General features: G+C 39.2%; 1 protein-coding gene and 1 long non-coding RNA gene across 20 annotated transcripts in view; one reads left to right on the top strand and one right to left on the bottom strand.

Annotated features, from left to right (window-relative positions):
- NRXN3 (neurexin 3) overlaps positions 1-15132 on the bottom strand; it is a 966298-nt gene that overhangs the window by 438114 nt on the left and 513052 nt on the right. The gene's annotated exons all lie outside the window — the stretch shown is intronic.
- The window catches only part of LOC118686934 (uncharacterized), a 190291-nt gene that overhangs the window by 85224 nt on the left and 89935 nt on the right, over positions 1-15132 (top strand). Inside the window, exon 3 of one of the 2 annotated variants that reach the window (XR_008508438.1) lies at positions 4871-4993. This is a non-coding gene — a long non-coding RNA (uncharacterized LOC118686934). Of the gene's footprint in view, positions 1-4870; positions 5290-15132 lie in introns of those variants that run through there. The other variant, XR_004980276.1, reaches the window with a different exon arrangement.

The raw sequence follows: 15132 nt of genomic DNA, 5'->3' as shown, positions 1-15132 counted from the left end.
AGGAAAGCATGCTTAGCTACAAATTTTAATGTATGGCTCTTGTCACCGAGAGGGGAGTTGCTCTCTGTGTCTCACAGTGTAGGAAGAAACAGCTGCCTCTGAATCTTGCGCATGGCACAACTTCCCAGAATGCCACCATTCACACAGCAATGCCAGATCCAGGTTTTTCACAGCACTTATTTGTCTTTGAAACTCTAAGCTCAGTTTTGCAGACTTCCACACAGGAGAACACCAGTGAAAGTTGCATAGAAGCGTTCCTGCAAGAAATGACTCAATGGTAGAAGTGGTAGGAGCAATGGCACCACAGGAAAACATTAGGGAAAAAAGGCTCAGATTTCTCTGCCATACATATTTCATCTTTATATTTTAAGAAAAATCAACTTAAACACCTTCCTATCTTAACCAATGCATCTGCTGATCCCTAAGGACCACACCATCAACTTTAAACCTTGAGTTTATGAAGCTCATTTTTCCCCTTGATTAGCTCTTATTATCCTATGTGTGCTGCTGCAAGCATCTCTGCTGTTCTTAGAGAGATAGTGGCTTGCAGCCTCCTTGGTCCCTGTGGAGACGTGCTCTTCACCACAATCCTATTATTCTGACACTGCCTTTCTTATTGCACCCTCAAAGGGCCAACTCACTCTTCACAGAGGCAGACAGCCACAGTTACAAGAGATACATGTTATGTGCTCTATTATTGAGTAATTGCATCATTAATAAAAAAAAATTAATAGAGAGGGACTCTTTGTCTCATATCAATGCTAGTAAATGCACAGGCTACCATTAGCAGACCAAATCCAGTGAATACTGAAAAGAAGTGGTTTGAAATTTTGGTAAAGCTTTGCATGGAATATGGTTTGCTAATACCCAGCATTCAATTCTGCCCCATGGCCTGTACCACTGTAAATGCTCAGTTCTTGAGGAGAAGAGAAGCATGGGCACTTAGCAGTATTAGCAAGAATGCGCTTCAGAGTTTTTGGAAGCATTTCCTTTAGTGTAAGAAAGCTTTTGGTAGGCCAGTACTGAGTATCTGGCCTAAATATTTATTAATCTCTTACTTGATAGTTCGTTTATATTCTCTAAGTATTGCATTTCATATTTCTTACAGGTTTTCCAAATAATTTTTATCAGCGAGAGATTGCTCATTAGTTATATATATTGTTCCATATAACACTTCTAGTATACTAAAGATTTCCAATGTACTTAAGATTCCACAACACCATACAGCAGTGAGTTCCAGAGGCTCATTATGTACATGAAAACAGAGTATTTCCTTAGATTTCAACTACTCAGCTTCTTTGGGAATCACCTGCAAATATGCACTGTTAACATTATATTCCAATCTTGCATTAGCTAACAGTCTCACTGTAGTTAATATAGATACATAATCAATTAAAACCTGCACATCTTAAGGACTGGGCTTACAAAAAAATAATAGTAAATCCACCAGCACTCAAGAAAAGCCTAGAACACACCATAGAATAAAGCAAATGCTGTGATTTCAGTATTTAATGATAGAGAACTGTGTTCAATAACAAAGTGGGTTTCACTTGAGATCAACATCACTTAGGTTATTGAAAACACACTGTGATCTGTAGCTTACATTTTTCTGGAGGAAGAAGAGAGTATTAAAAACTTTCATTCACTAACTTAATCCCAGTTTGAAGGACTCAAGCTAAAAATTGGAGATGGGCTTTCTCAGCTTGCTGGGTTTCTCAGCTTTCTAATTATATCCCTTACTCTATAAAACATGCACCAGACTAAAGAACTAGAGGAACTGGCAGACTGAAAATGTCTTAATTCTTCTGACCTTTACCACAATTTTCTTTCTCCAATAGAATACACAACCGACCTTTTTCACCTACTGGCAGGACAGTTTATGGCAGATTTCCATTATCAAAAGCTCTCTGCAAATTCACTGCAGTCATTACTGGTAACCCAGCTCAGCTCTGCAAGGATATTACAATACACAAACTCCCTCAAACCCTAATTGTTGATTGTTTCCTGTTCCAGAAAGTCACAGTGGCCATGCTTGCATACCTGCTAGCTTTCCAGATGTGCACAGAGGCAAAATACCTGCAAGAAAGCCAAACATTACAGCTGTTCCCAGCAGAAACACAGCTGAAGTGTTTCCAGATGCACCAAACATTCATCTAGGTCACAAACTTCACTGGGTTGAGCGATGTCTCAGTCATTAGGCTGCCTGCCTAGCATACAGGAGATCTCTCTCTGACTTAGGAGGTGACATTGAGAAAGTCACTAAACCCCTATGGCTGTGCTCTTTGTCTGTAAAAAGAGGGTGGACTGCATCTCCTCTTCAGTGTTATGAAACTCTTGTAGACAGTGAATCATTTACCACTACGCTGGTAACAAGGTCCAGATGGAGAAATTTGCAGAATATTTTAGTTGAAGTTTATAATTTAATTACAGAAAGACAACAAAACATTGTGGGGTATGGTATACAGGTTTTATTGGTACAAGCTGGATATGTGATTATTCATACCTAGAAAAGCCAAGTGATTCATGAAGTTTGCATCAACTGACTAGCAACAAAGACTTTGTACCCAGCTGTACCATCCTGGTCTCTGCAAATTTCAGACGTTTATTAAAAAACCCAAATGTTTGTGATACTTTTTATATATTTTAACATCTTTTTAATTGAAAGTATTTTTACATTGCTCCAGCTGTAAAGCCAGACTCTTTTAGTAACCGTGTGTTCAACTACAAGGATCACTGTCACAGAGAAAACTTTATATTTCTATTCCCAAAATAACCTGTATTCTTATGCTTTCTTTCTTCTTTTAAACTAGATTCAATACAGACATATAGAGCCAGGAATATTTTGAGTGGTTATCACTCGTCTTGACAGAGAGTACCACGAAGTGAGAAGCTTTTCTGTAACTTTATGTCCCTCTCTGGTCAGCAAAGACAAAGTTGCTGGGGTTTGCAAAGGAGTAAAAGGCAATAAGACTTCAAAAAAAAATTAATCTATAAATCAATGCAGCAGTTGCATTGAAAGTGTGGGAGTGATATTTGCCTTTCTCATTCAGACTTTGCTTGGGATTTAAAATCCCAGGGGTTTCCATCTTGCATCTTACTGTGGTTCTACAGGGAAATGAGCACGGAGAGAGAAACATGAATGCTCAGACAGGAAGGCCAAGAAAAGGATCAGAGAAGAGTTTGTGCAAAACCAACACAGTGAACATGGGAACAGAGCCTCCTTACATGCATAACAACTCAAGATCACGTTTTGGAAAGAGAAGTGGAATTAAATGGGAATTGAAGAGGCCTGTGATGCATCCTACCAGTAGAGAACTTCTTGAGGAACAAATCACAGAGACAGCTAGAGAAGTCCTGAGTGCAGCACTCAAAAATTACTACAAACAGCACAAAATATTAAATCCGATATATGTAATCTTAGTGCAAGAATTTCAGGGGTCTGACTATATTTACTCCTTGGGTAAATGCATTCTAGGTTACATAAAATTCCACTGCAGACAATATTCTTTGCTTTATTTTGCCACTAACCAGTCATAATATTTGTGCCATTATGACAAAGAAAAAACTGTTCATAAAGCTTTGCAAGGGCCTTCCACAAAGAAAAAATAGACTCCCAGAAATAGCATTCCAGGAAACTGTTATTTCAGATTTTAAGGCAACCAGAACTAGAGGATGGTTCATGTACTCTTAACTTAGAATTCTACTGACACTACTCAATAGTTCATTCTAAGTTGAAAGGAATTTACAATACAGGTATCATTTAAAAATATCCCATGCTTCAGATAGAATGCCTCAGACTGGGAATGAACAGTGACTTACAATCAAAATCTAAGAACAGGACAAAAGTACTATATAAAACTTACTATGTATACATTTTAAATAAATATATAGTTATATGTTGCACATAGAAAGAGAAAAGATATTGAATGATAATTAATGCAGGTATAATCCAAAAGGAGCACATATTTTAAATCTTACCCAAAAATCTGACTTCCCTGTAGAATTCCAACCTGGTTTCTTTTGTTTTGTAACACAAAAAAGCTTGGGTAAATATGTAAAGAACTGATTATTCATTATTACTTAGCTAGTGAGTTTGGCTCTGACATTTCCCTCTTCATTTTCATTCAGACTGCCTACCAAATACTACAAAGCTCCTTTTGACAATGCTAAGCAGGAATAGACATGAAGAAAATCTGTGACTATCTCAGACTGATTTAGGAAGACAGTTTCAAATTTGAATATTAAAATGCTGGGCCAATGCTGACTAAGAAAAGAAATAAAATTTGCAAATATGAGCTGTATAGGAAAGATGGAAAACCAACTCAAAATTATAAAAATCAAATTAAAAGCATAAAAATATAGACTGAAGAAATTTAGACTGGAAATCTTCCAGAAAGTTAAAAGATGCCATAGAATTATTATTTATTCTTTACAATGTTTTCCACAGAATCTCAAAACTGGATCACAAATATAAAGTAACAGTTTCATTTTTCAGAGGACAAAATCTCATCACTAAGGACACATAATTAAAACACAGAAGAATGGAAAAAGCAATTGACAACAAAGCTGTAGGGGCCTCACTGGTGCCAAGAGTAGCATAAAATAGGTTTTCTATTTCTGAGGAGAGTGATTGTAGCAAAAGTAAAAGACTTGCAGCCGTAGGAAAAAGGATAGTGCATGAGAAAGTCTTGGGTTTTTAAAGAAGATGTGATTATAGAGGGAGGATCCTCCAGTGCTAAAACACATGCACAGGACAGTAGCACATCTCTTACATGCACATCAAACCATTGCTGCTGAATGCAGAGACAAGGTGACTTTGCTGAGCAAAGGCCACAGTTTCAGACACATATTTTTTGCTTATCTTTTACAGCCATCTGAATATACCACCAAAATCTGATGCACCATGAAATCTTCAAGAAACTCCTGCTCTGGGATCTTTTGTTCATTTTGCCACTTTTCACGTCTGAACTCCTCTCTCTTCAACAACCCAAAGGTGAGATGCTCCCTCAGCCTGTCTCTGTCTGCTGCTGAGTACTTTGGACTCATTTTGCATCACAGAAAGAATGTACTTTTCAATGTCAGCCATTGACAGCCATTCTCCTTTCCCATTCATCCTTCCTCAGCAGGCTAACACATAACTCATGCTAAAACCCCCACTGAAGGTGAGAGAGATGACCAGTTTGAGCATCCTATGCTTTTTCCTAATCTGTAACTGATAACCCCCAGTGTGACTCAACAGTTTATCCCTGGGAGAAGGCTAAAAATAAAGTAAAGCTGCAATGGTGAGAAGCTGGATAAATAAATGTTTGATTTGTTTGGTTTGGGGATTCTGGAATATTTAGTTACAACTGACAGAAGTTTGTATGCATCATCTACTTCCTCAACACCTTGGGACTGCATTGAAGTTGTGCTTCTTAACTAAACCAAAGATAAAATAATGATCTTTCCTTGGTTTTGCAGCATATGCAAACCTTAGATTTCACAAAACTGTAAAGATTTCATACAGATCCTCAGAAACCAGGTATTTCAGGAAACATCAAGCTGATATTTTCCACACTGATCCAGGGGAAGAGAGTACATACTGGCTGGAAAGCCATAACTATGGCTTTATCTTTACCTTCCCTGGCCTCCAGGGAGAGGTCAGGGAAGAAGCAAGCTAATTTTGCTTTCTTCTCCATCTTTAAAAGGGTTTGTTTGCATGTGCATGTGGGGAAAAGGATATGAAGGAAGGGACCTGAGAATAGGAATTTTCAGCAGCACAGCATGTCGCCAAATACTTTGCTTCTCTACCATTATCAAGAGCAGTACTTCATTTCTCCTTTCCTGACAGATTTGCCACACACAGGCCTTCATTTGCCATATTGTGGCACAGGAAATCTGGGGTTGTCTCTCTGAGGGGCTAATTAGGGATTTCTCTTTCATTCCAGTATCTCTATTTAATGCCCGAAAATACAGAAACCAAAGCTTCTAACTGGACTCATCCTTGCTCTGTATTTCCATCCAACAGAGAAAAAATGCCCTAGAAAAATTGCTACTAGAGCAAGCTAACATTAAAAACAGAGTTTGCTTTTCCTCTTCTTCTAAATGAGTTAGTTAGAAACCAGTCAGCTGTTTGTTCAACATTCTGAGCCAAAGCCAAGCACAGATCTCTCCCTTGACTTACATTTGCTTGGAGAGTGCAAACAATATGCAAGCTGGGGCTTAATGAGCCTGTATGTGGGGTCAGTCTAGCAGAACAAGAGAGGATGGTCATTTTTTGAGCTATCCCAGTTTAAAACAGAAACTACAGGGGGGATAATAAGAGCAACAATGAACTAAGGACCTGCAGAGATACCTCATAGAAAGGATTTCATGGAGAGCAACTCCCTCATGATTTCTTTACTCCAGCTGATGGTAAAATACTATTTCCCAAGCACTGGCACTGAGCAGTTAACCCAGATCAGCTTGCATCAGCCTCTGGCACAGTGCAGTGGCACATCTGGACTGGGAAGAAAAGACTGAGCCTCTTGCACAGGAATGGATATTTTCTTTTAGAGAGATTTATTTCAGATAAAATGTTACTATCCAACATGCAAAAAGAACATGATTCCAAAAAAACCACCCCAACATCTCTAATCCTTAAACTTTTTCTGAACAACACATAATAGAATCTTTTGCTAAAACCCAATTGTGTTAAAAGCACAGACTTTCACCATCAGAGCCAAAATTAACATCCAAAGCTTGTCTCAAAAACATGGAAGATAAAAAATTCTAGACATAAAAACAATCCACCAACTATGTGGAGCAGGACAATACATGCCAGAGGAAATACAGAGCCATAGTAGCATCTTCAACCAGTTTCTTTCTCCCAGCTTATGCACAGACTCCATTCTAGGGCACATCTCATAATCTCTCTTCTACACAATTTAACAGCCTCCTTTGATTGGCCTGGCCTCCACACCTCTAAACAGCAAGAGGAATGCCAAGTCATTAACCCAAGAGGTGCTCAGTTATAAAGGTGATAGGCCGATAGAAAATCCTAAAGGCAGCCAGGATTAATGTCATAGACATATCTCTGGGCCACCCAGAGAAGGAATTTCCAATTATTCCAAAGCAAGGTAATGAGCTTCTCAAAAATTTACCTTGGTAGAACACTCCCCAGACTGCAAAACAATGATCTCAGAGAAACTGAACATCAGACAACTAAATGGTTAAAATCCTGCTTGTGATTTGCTGCAGATGCTTTCACTGGGAATGTTTGAGCATAATAGTTCTGTGTAGGAAGAAAGGAACTGTATTTTAGTCATCTGCATATATTTTAGTTTTGGCTGAGTTTTTGGTTTTTTGTTGGCTTGGGTTTGGGGTTTTTTTTAAAGGTACACTTAATGATTATTCAGGAGTGGACTATTACAACGCTTAAAAATAATATTCTTACAGATCATAATCAGCTCCAGTGTCTCTCCACATGTGTGTGGGTTGGAGATGAACACCATGGCCAGTAGGCAGGGACTTTTTTGTACTGATGGGGGTGTATATTAAATCTTTAAAAGTTACTCTGATTAATTCACATCAAGTCAGCATAATTTCCTTCACTGCTTAAGTTTTCCAGCTGCCAAGACTCCTAAAACAGAGTAAGCTGTGCTCCTGAGCATGATTAAGGCCATGCCTTTTTTTTCAACCAGACTGAGACCCATCAACTCACAACTTGGCTGGGACTTTTCTTCAATCTCCTTCTCAGAGCAATATCCAGTAAGGTAATTTCATAGTAAGACTCCAAGTCTCCCTTTCTCAGCAGCTCTCTCCTTTTAGACTATTGACAGAATTCAAATTAAGTAATTTCAGTTCCCTTAGGTACCTTAAAAATACTCTGGCTTTTGACATAAGCACCAAGAAAAAGCCTTCATACAAGATTTTTCCATTAGCAAATGCCCAGGGAGCAGGAGAGGTGGAAAGATTTTGCTTCCCAATTAGTTTTATCAGGATGTTAAAGGTAAGTCTTCCTTTCCTATTCTATCATCCATCCCAATAATGTCTAACTAGGAAAGCAGCACCAAGTTTTACAGAGCAGTTCTAGCTTCTCCCTAACAATGATCCTTTTCTGTCTGTAGCTTTCACATCATTGTTTTGCTGATGCTTTTAACTCTTCTTGGTTTGCATCCATTTTAAATGAAATAACCTGATTAGATTCCTTTTGTCAGAAGGTTGAGGTCACATCAATCATAGCAAGAGTTTTCTGGACACAGGGAGAATGAAAATAGGTTGGATACCTTTAAATTTTCCATTCTCCTACAAAGAGCCAGATCATCCATTCATATAATGGTCTTGAATACACACATGCAACACTTTATTGTATGTTTCATTCACCCTCAAAAATGCATATGCAATCTAACTGAAACTACTACAAATGAAAAGAATATTCAAACTGTTCCAGCCAAAACAATAATGTCTTGTACAATCTAAAAAAGGCTACATAGTGTTTCAAAAGAAAGCCTTTACATTTTCATAAAAAAATGAAACCCTCAATTTAAAATGTCTAAATTTTTAAGTCAGTAAAAATAGTAACTAAGCGCTTGTCCTAGTCACATACAGAAATATATTGAAGTATATTTTAATTATAGAGAAAAAAAGTGTGCTTGACTTTTTCCAACACTCCTTTCGATTTCAATCAGCAAATTATAAAAACAGCCTTTGCATTTCTGTTCTACATACAATTACAAATGCTACCGTTGACTTTGCTCTTCAGTTTTCTACTAATGTATAAAATCATTACAGCTACACCTGTTCTGCTAAACTGTACTAGCTTCAATACTTGAAAATTCAGCCTACAAATGCATTTTGCCTCCTAATCTCTTGAAGAGGCTATTGGTTACACCATCCAACTTATTGGAAAATATAAAAAGGCAGTGTAAATTTCTGGTGGTCATGCAGAAGGTTTAAAAAACATCTGGCTTCAGACATGCTTTCTGACACATATCCTGCCTCTTTTTATTATGCTAATGAGTCACATATAAATGTTTGTACTGCTGAGACTGTTAAGGTTTAACAAAGAACCTATTCCATCAGCAGAGTTCTGATCTGTCTTAAACTGTGTTGCTATTGATCTTTGGTCCTTAGCCCCATGTAGATCAGGTAACCACATAATCAGTTCATTCAACACAGCAGTACATTTGCAGCTACTATGGAAAAGTTGCATTTGTTTTTCTCAGGCAAAATTAACACGCTGAACTCTCACTCTGGTTTTAGTAAGTAAATGAATAGGAACTGGGCAGAAGGAGACCAATGCATTCATTTTCTCATAGAAATACAGGCTTAAGTAACCTTGCTCTGCAGAGGTGAAAGGCTTCTAGACACTGAGATAATCCAGCTCAGTAGCTTCTGTCAATTTAATTATTTTTTACTGAGGTTGGCACTCATGAAACCATCTCTGATTGACAGCCCTGGAGATGATGTCCTGTGTTATCTATGGAACAGATACAGTGCAAGGAGCAGCAATGGTTTTAGGTCTGATTTATTTTCATTTCAATCTTAAATGTGTCCTTCAATTTTTAATTGATGATAATGACATCCCTTCCACACTAGAACCCTTTTTTATTTTTCTGAAAAAGACAGTTATTTCCTTCAACCATATAGATTTTACTTCTAAACTGATTCATTATCCCTAAATACAGACCGCATCTTCATAAATACTCTTACTACTGCAATTGCCAAAAAGTCTACAGGTTACTTAATCAGTGACTTAATTTTTAAACATGGAAACTAATCTTCATTTACATTAAACACAAACATCTGAGTAGTTACATTTTAATAAGGTTTTTTTCTATAGAGAAGGAGATTGCTAACTGAAACTGACATTACAGAAATGGAATGAGGAATGGAAATAAAGAAAAGGGAAAGGAAAATGGGGAACAAATAATTTTAAGATATTGGCTGTCATGTGCTGTTTCACCTGTATATATATCACTAACTATAAGGAGCAATGTAACCACTTGGAGGTAAGAGAATAGCACAAAAACGTCATAACAGTAACAGAAAATTTTCAACCAACATCTGCAGGAAGCAAAAGAGCAGGAAGAAGGAAAGGATAATCTAGTGAGCAGGCAATTATGAATCTGCTTAAACCTGAGCCTCAAGAAAGATACAAACATAGAGGCTGGTGTGCTCATAGCCTGGCTCATGAATCAATAGTTGCCAAGATTCAGCCATTGACACAAAAATGCAGGGAGGTTCTGCTGTAGGCAGCAAGGAGGCAATCAGATCCTAACATAAAAGGTAATATCCTTATCTCCAATCTTGATCTGAACCATGAGGTTTAGTACCCTTTCCAACTTCCCTGCCCCTGTTAATAGGAATATCCAAAGTTATAGCGATTATCAACATAAATGTCATCTCTGCATCTGGCTAAACTCCTGTTCTTAATGAAACCCTTTGGCAAATCATGCATTCTAGTACCTAGTTCAGCTTGTTACCATACCACGGACTTCTTGTGCATTACACACAAAATCTTTAAAGAAAAGGTTTTTAAAAGGAATTTAAGCACATTACACATCCTTACAAATCTGTTAGATCCTGTTCTTATAATGAGGATAACTGCACTTTGCTGTATCTTACTTATCTTTACAACATCTCCAAATTACAGACAGTAACAGCATTTACTACTTGAGTCATGACTAGGCAGGTGTGTAAGGGACAATATACTTAGTGATGAAATTAGGTCAACTGTCACATAATGGCTAGTCACCAGCTCCTTCAGCTTGGAAGAATTATTTTCTAAAGACTGTTCTCTTGTTCTTTGTTAATTTTTAAGTAAGTGAAACATCAAGACTGCTCAAGATTGCTCTCCAGGGGCAATCACTTCCCCTGGCCCTGCTGGCCACACTTGCTAATACAGGCCAGGATGGCAGTGGCCTTCTTGGACACCTGGGCACACACTGGCTCATATTCAGATGGTTGTCAACCAGAACCCTCAGGTCCTCTATAGAGTCTCAGATCCTTTTCTGCCAGGAAGCTTTCCTGCCGCTCTGCCCCCAGCCTGTAGCACTGCCTGGGGTGATTGTGACCCAAGGACCCAGGTGCCAGGACCTGGCATTTGGCCTAGCTGAACCTCATTCCACTGGCCTTGGCCCATTTGTCCAGCCTGTCCAGATCCCTCTGCAGAGCCTTCCTGCTCTTAAGCAGATCAATATTCCAGGCCAACTTGGTGTTGTCTGCAAACTGACTGATGGTGCACTCAATCCCCTCATGCCTATCATTGATAGATATATTGCACACAAGTGACTCCAATACTGAGCCCTGTGGAATACCACTTGTGACTGGCCAGCAGCTGGGTTTAACTCCAACACCACTCTTATGGCTTGGCCATCCAGCCAATTTTTTACCCAGCAAAGAATGTGCCTGCCAAAGCCATGAGCAGCCAGTTTTTCCAGGAGAATGTTGTGGGAAACAGAGTCAAAGGTTTTACTAAGGCCCACATAGACAACACCAACAGCCTTTCCCTCATCCATTAGGTGGGTCACCCTGTCATAGATGGAGATCAGGCTGGTCAAGCAGGACCTGTCTTTCATAAACTTGTGCTGGCTGGGCCTGATCCCCTGGTTGTCCTCTGTGTGCCACATGATGGCACTTAAGATGATCTGCTCCATAACCTTCCCTGGCACCAAGGTCAGGCTGACAGGCCAGTAATTTCTTGGATTCTCCTTCCAGCCCTTCTTGTAGATGGATATCACACTGGCTCACCTCCAGTCTTCTGAGACCTTCCTGCTCAACCAGAATTGCTCATAAATATTAAGAGTGGCTTTTCAAGCTCTTCTGTGAAAGGATCCCTCAGTATTCCTGGGTGGATTCCATATGGCCCCATAGACTTGTGTGCATTAAAGTGGAGCAGCAGGTTACTAACTGCTTTCCCTTGAATTATGGGGACTGCATTCTGCTTCTCATTTCTATCTTCCAGCTCAGGGGGCTGAGTGCCCTGAGGATAGCTGGTCTAGCCATAAAAGACTGAAGTAAAGAAGGCATTCAGTATCTCAGTCTTTTCCTCATCCTTTGTGGAAATGTTTCCACGCACATCCAATAAAGGATGGAGATTCTTTACGCTTTCCTTGATAACAGCAAATCTTTCACCCTTCCAACTTGTCAAAAGAAAAAAGGCATCATCACTATGGGAACATAACTATGACAAAGAATCCCTGAACTGCTTATTGAGCTTTGCCTTGGACAAAACCTACAACAGACATGTCAAGGAGGCCTGCCAGGGACAGAACATGTACACAGCCCCTCCATAGTGAGCTCTTTATGTTTTAGCCCACTCCTCACCTTGTTTGCTAAAGCCCTTACCAGGTCAATAGTGGAAGACTTATTCCCTACCATGGCTGCTTTGATACAGACTTTTCCACAAAACATTAAAGTAAATTTTGTACTTTAGAAAATCTATATTATGAATGATAGAAAAAAGACATGAATTTTGTATCAGGTGTCAGAAAGACACCTATTACTTGTACACTAACTAGGTCCAGTGAGGCCCTGTTGAGCATTCATAGGAAGACCACAGGCTGGAGGTAAGGAAGTAAAGAAATGAGTCAGGATGGCAAATTGTTCTCTTTCAAAATTTCTTCGCTTGGTATCTTTGACAATGCAGTTTCAAATCCCAGTAATAGACAGAAAAATCTGAGATCAACATTCATTCTCAATTCTACATCTTAAAACAGGGACAGAGAATGCCCTCATTGAAGATTCAAATTTAGCTCCCTCCTACTTGGACCTTTGTGCCATCTTGTGCACTTCTTGTGAAAAAATATTTACATGGGAATTGTCAACTCAACAAGCAAAGGGAGAGGAAATTTTTATGTCAAAGGAACAAAGCCTGCTGCAAGTTGGCTTTCTCTTTTCCTTCTTCACAAATCATTCTGTGGCATGAGTCAGATAATATGGAGTGGGAGGATCACACTCCAGCAGGCTGTGGTAGAGCAGGTGGAGCTGTGGAGACAGCTTGGACATATGCAGCATGTGTGTTTTCTCTGGAAGGACTTGGAGAAACAAGTGCTACAAAGCTGATTTTGCAAAGGTATCTTGCTGGCTAAATTCGTACTTTAAAAGCACTGGGATTCCTGAGTTGTTTTTGCCACTTGCATCAATTAATGTTTTTCTTTGGTAATTTTTTTCCAAGATGAGGCAAAAAGCCACAGATTTGTTTCACAGACTATTTGGGAAACTAATTCTGAGAGCAGATGACAGCTGTTTCAATTATCAATGCATAATACTTATGCTATTCTCTGGACACTAAGCAGACTCAACAGTGTAGAAGGCATATTCCACAAGGGGGACTCATATAGTGAAGATGGATTATTTTCCCTGGCCCCTCATCACTGACTGTTTTCTGATTCTTCTGCTGTTACATTCCAGGTTAAAGTAGCATTGTGGTACATGCAAGCAAATTGTCATGTTAACTCTAGCCAAAGGTTTCTACAAGGCTCTGTATTCCTCCAAACATCAAGAAGCTTTTTAACAATGCTGAAAGTCCCTGGATTTAACAATCAGTTTTATTCCATTTCCAGGATTATAGATAGCCTGGGTCTGTTTGTTTGCCTTATCAATAAAACTGTCATGAATAAACAATAATGACAGTGATCCCAGAGAAGTCACATTAGTGTAAATGTAAATATCCAATATGTTGAAAAACCCAATGCTTTAACTGCTCCTGCCTTTTCCCCTTCTTCCTCCCTAATAAAATCATCCACTCTTAGCTTTTTGAGGACAATGGGACTTCTATTGTGGGTGAAGATCAAGAAACAAAGAAAACAAAGGTCCATGCTAAGGAGGCCAGCCCTTGCATTAATGTAGCCCCTCAGTGGAGCAGCAAATAACTTAAAATAAATAAACAATGTGAACAAGACACAGTAAATCCAAATTTGAATACTGAGAACTTAAGGTTAGCTGTTCTTTGGAAGATTTAGCTGAACAAACAGTAGCCCCCAGCTGTTCTCCAACAAGCCCAGCAAGCTCCCTAAAGGTTTGTTAGCTGACTGCTTGCCTGAGGGCCACTGGATCTATCACAGTCTTGCTGTACCTTCCTCCTGTACTGAAGAAACCCTTCCTGAGTGTCTCAAATCTGGCACCAGGCTAGTCAGTGAGTATGTCAGAAAAATGCTGTGGAGACCCAAGTGAGACATTACTTACTGTGCCTAGCTTGGGATGCCAGACTTTTGACATCTCAGATCACATCTCATTTTTAATGTGTGTTAGGAGCTTTTCATCAAGGTAGAGGGAAGTGTCCTCTCTCCTTCCATGGCAGACAGCTCAGGCTGGGCACAACTGCAGTACCAAGGGATAAGGGAAGATCCTCAAGGGGAAAAGTGGTGATGAAATTGGCATGATTGCTAGTGGCTGCTTGTAGGAAACTGAGCCAGTAATTTGGGAAAACAAGCTTGCTAGAGGAAAACAGGAATGACACCAATCTGCTGTAATGAGCAGGCAGTAGAACAGTGCCTTCATGTCAAGCTCTATTCTGGGTTTGAGCCACACACTGCAAAGGTTGTGGCCTTGCTGGGTGTAAATTAACACAGCCTAGTGATTTCTCCTCTCTTTTTAGTCTCCCAAACTATATCAGTTTACAGTGAGAACAAAAGACAAAAGCAATGCAGCAGAATTGAGGGCAGACTAGGAGATTTCCATCAACCATCCTATACAGACTTTAATTTGTCAGGGCAAAGGAAATGAAAGACTGGATCCTTTAACCAACTCTTTTGGTCCTGAGGTTAAGCAGTTACCTGGGGCAAGGAGCTTCCAGCTTCCTCCAGACTGTGGACATTTTTAAAAATAATCATAACACTCCAGAGTACTATGCAGCTATGAGAACATTGTCCAGGGAGTAAATTCTTCAGATGATGAAATATTCCTTTTACAGATGGGAACATGGTTGCACAGAAGGATTAAATTACTTGCCCCAGTATTATAAAGTAAATCAGTGATAAAATAGAGAAAATAATCAGATGTCCTGATGCCCACTTCTGTATATAAATCACTAGACCATAATTTCCTCTGCAAGATCATAATTTCCTCCTTTCATATGCTATCTTGCTGCCAAGAGAAAGATTATTCTACATGCTGCATGGACTAACATTTTTCCAAGTCTAATTCAAAACCTGTCAAGCCATGGAGTTG

The sequence above is a fragment of the Molothrus ater genome, chromosome 6, assembly GCF_012460135.2.
Source record: "Molothrus ater isolate BHLD 08-10-18 breed brown headed cowbird chromosome 6, BPBGC_Mater_1.1, whole genome shotgun sequence".
Classification (NCBI taxonomy): Eukaryota; Metazoa; Chordata; class Aves; order Passeriformes; family Icteridae; genus Molothrus; species Molothrus ater.
Note: the sequence above shows the minus strand (reverse complement) of the source record. Positions and strands in the feature narration are given on the sequence as shown.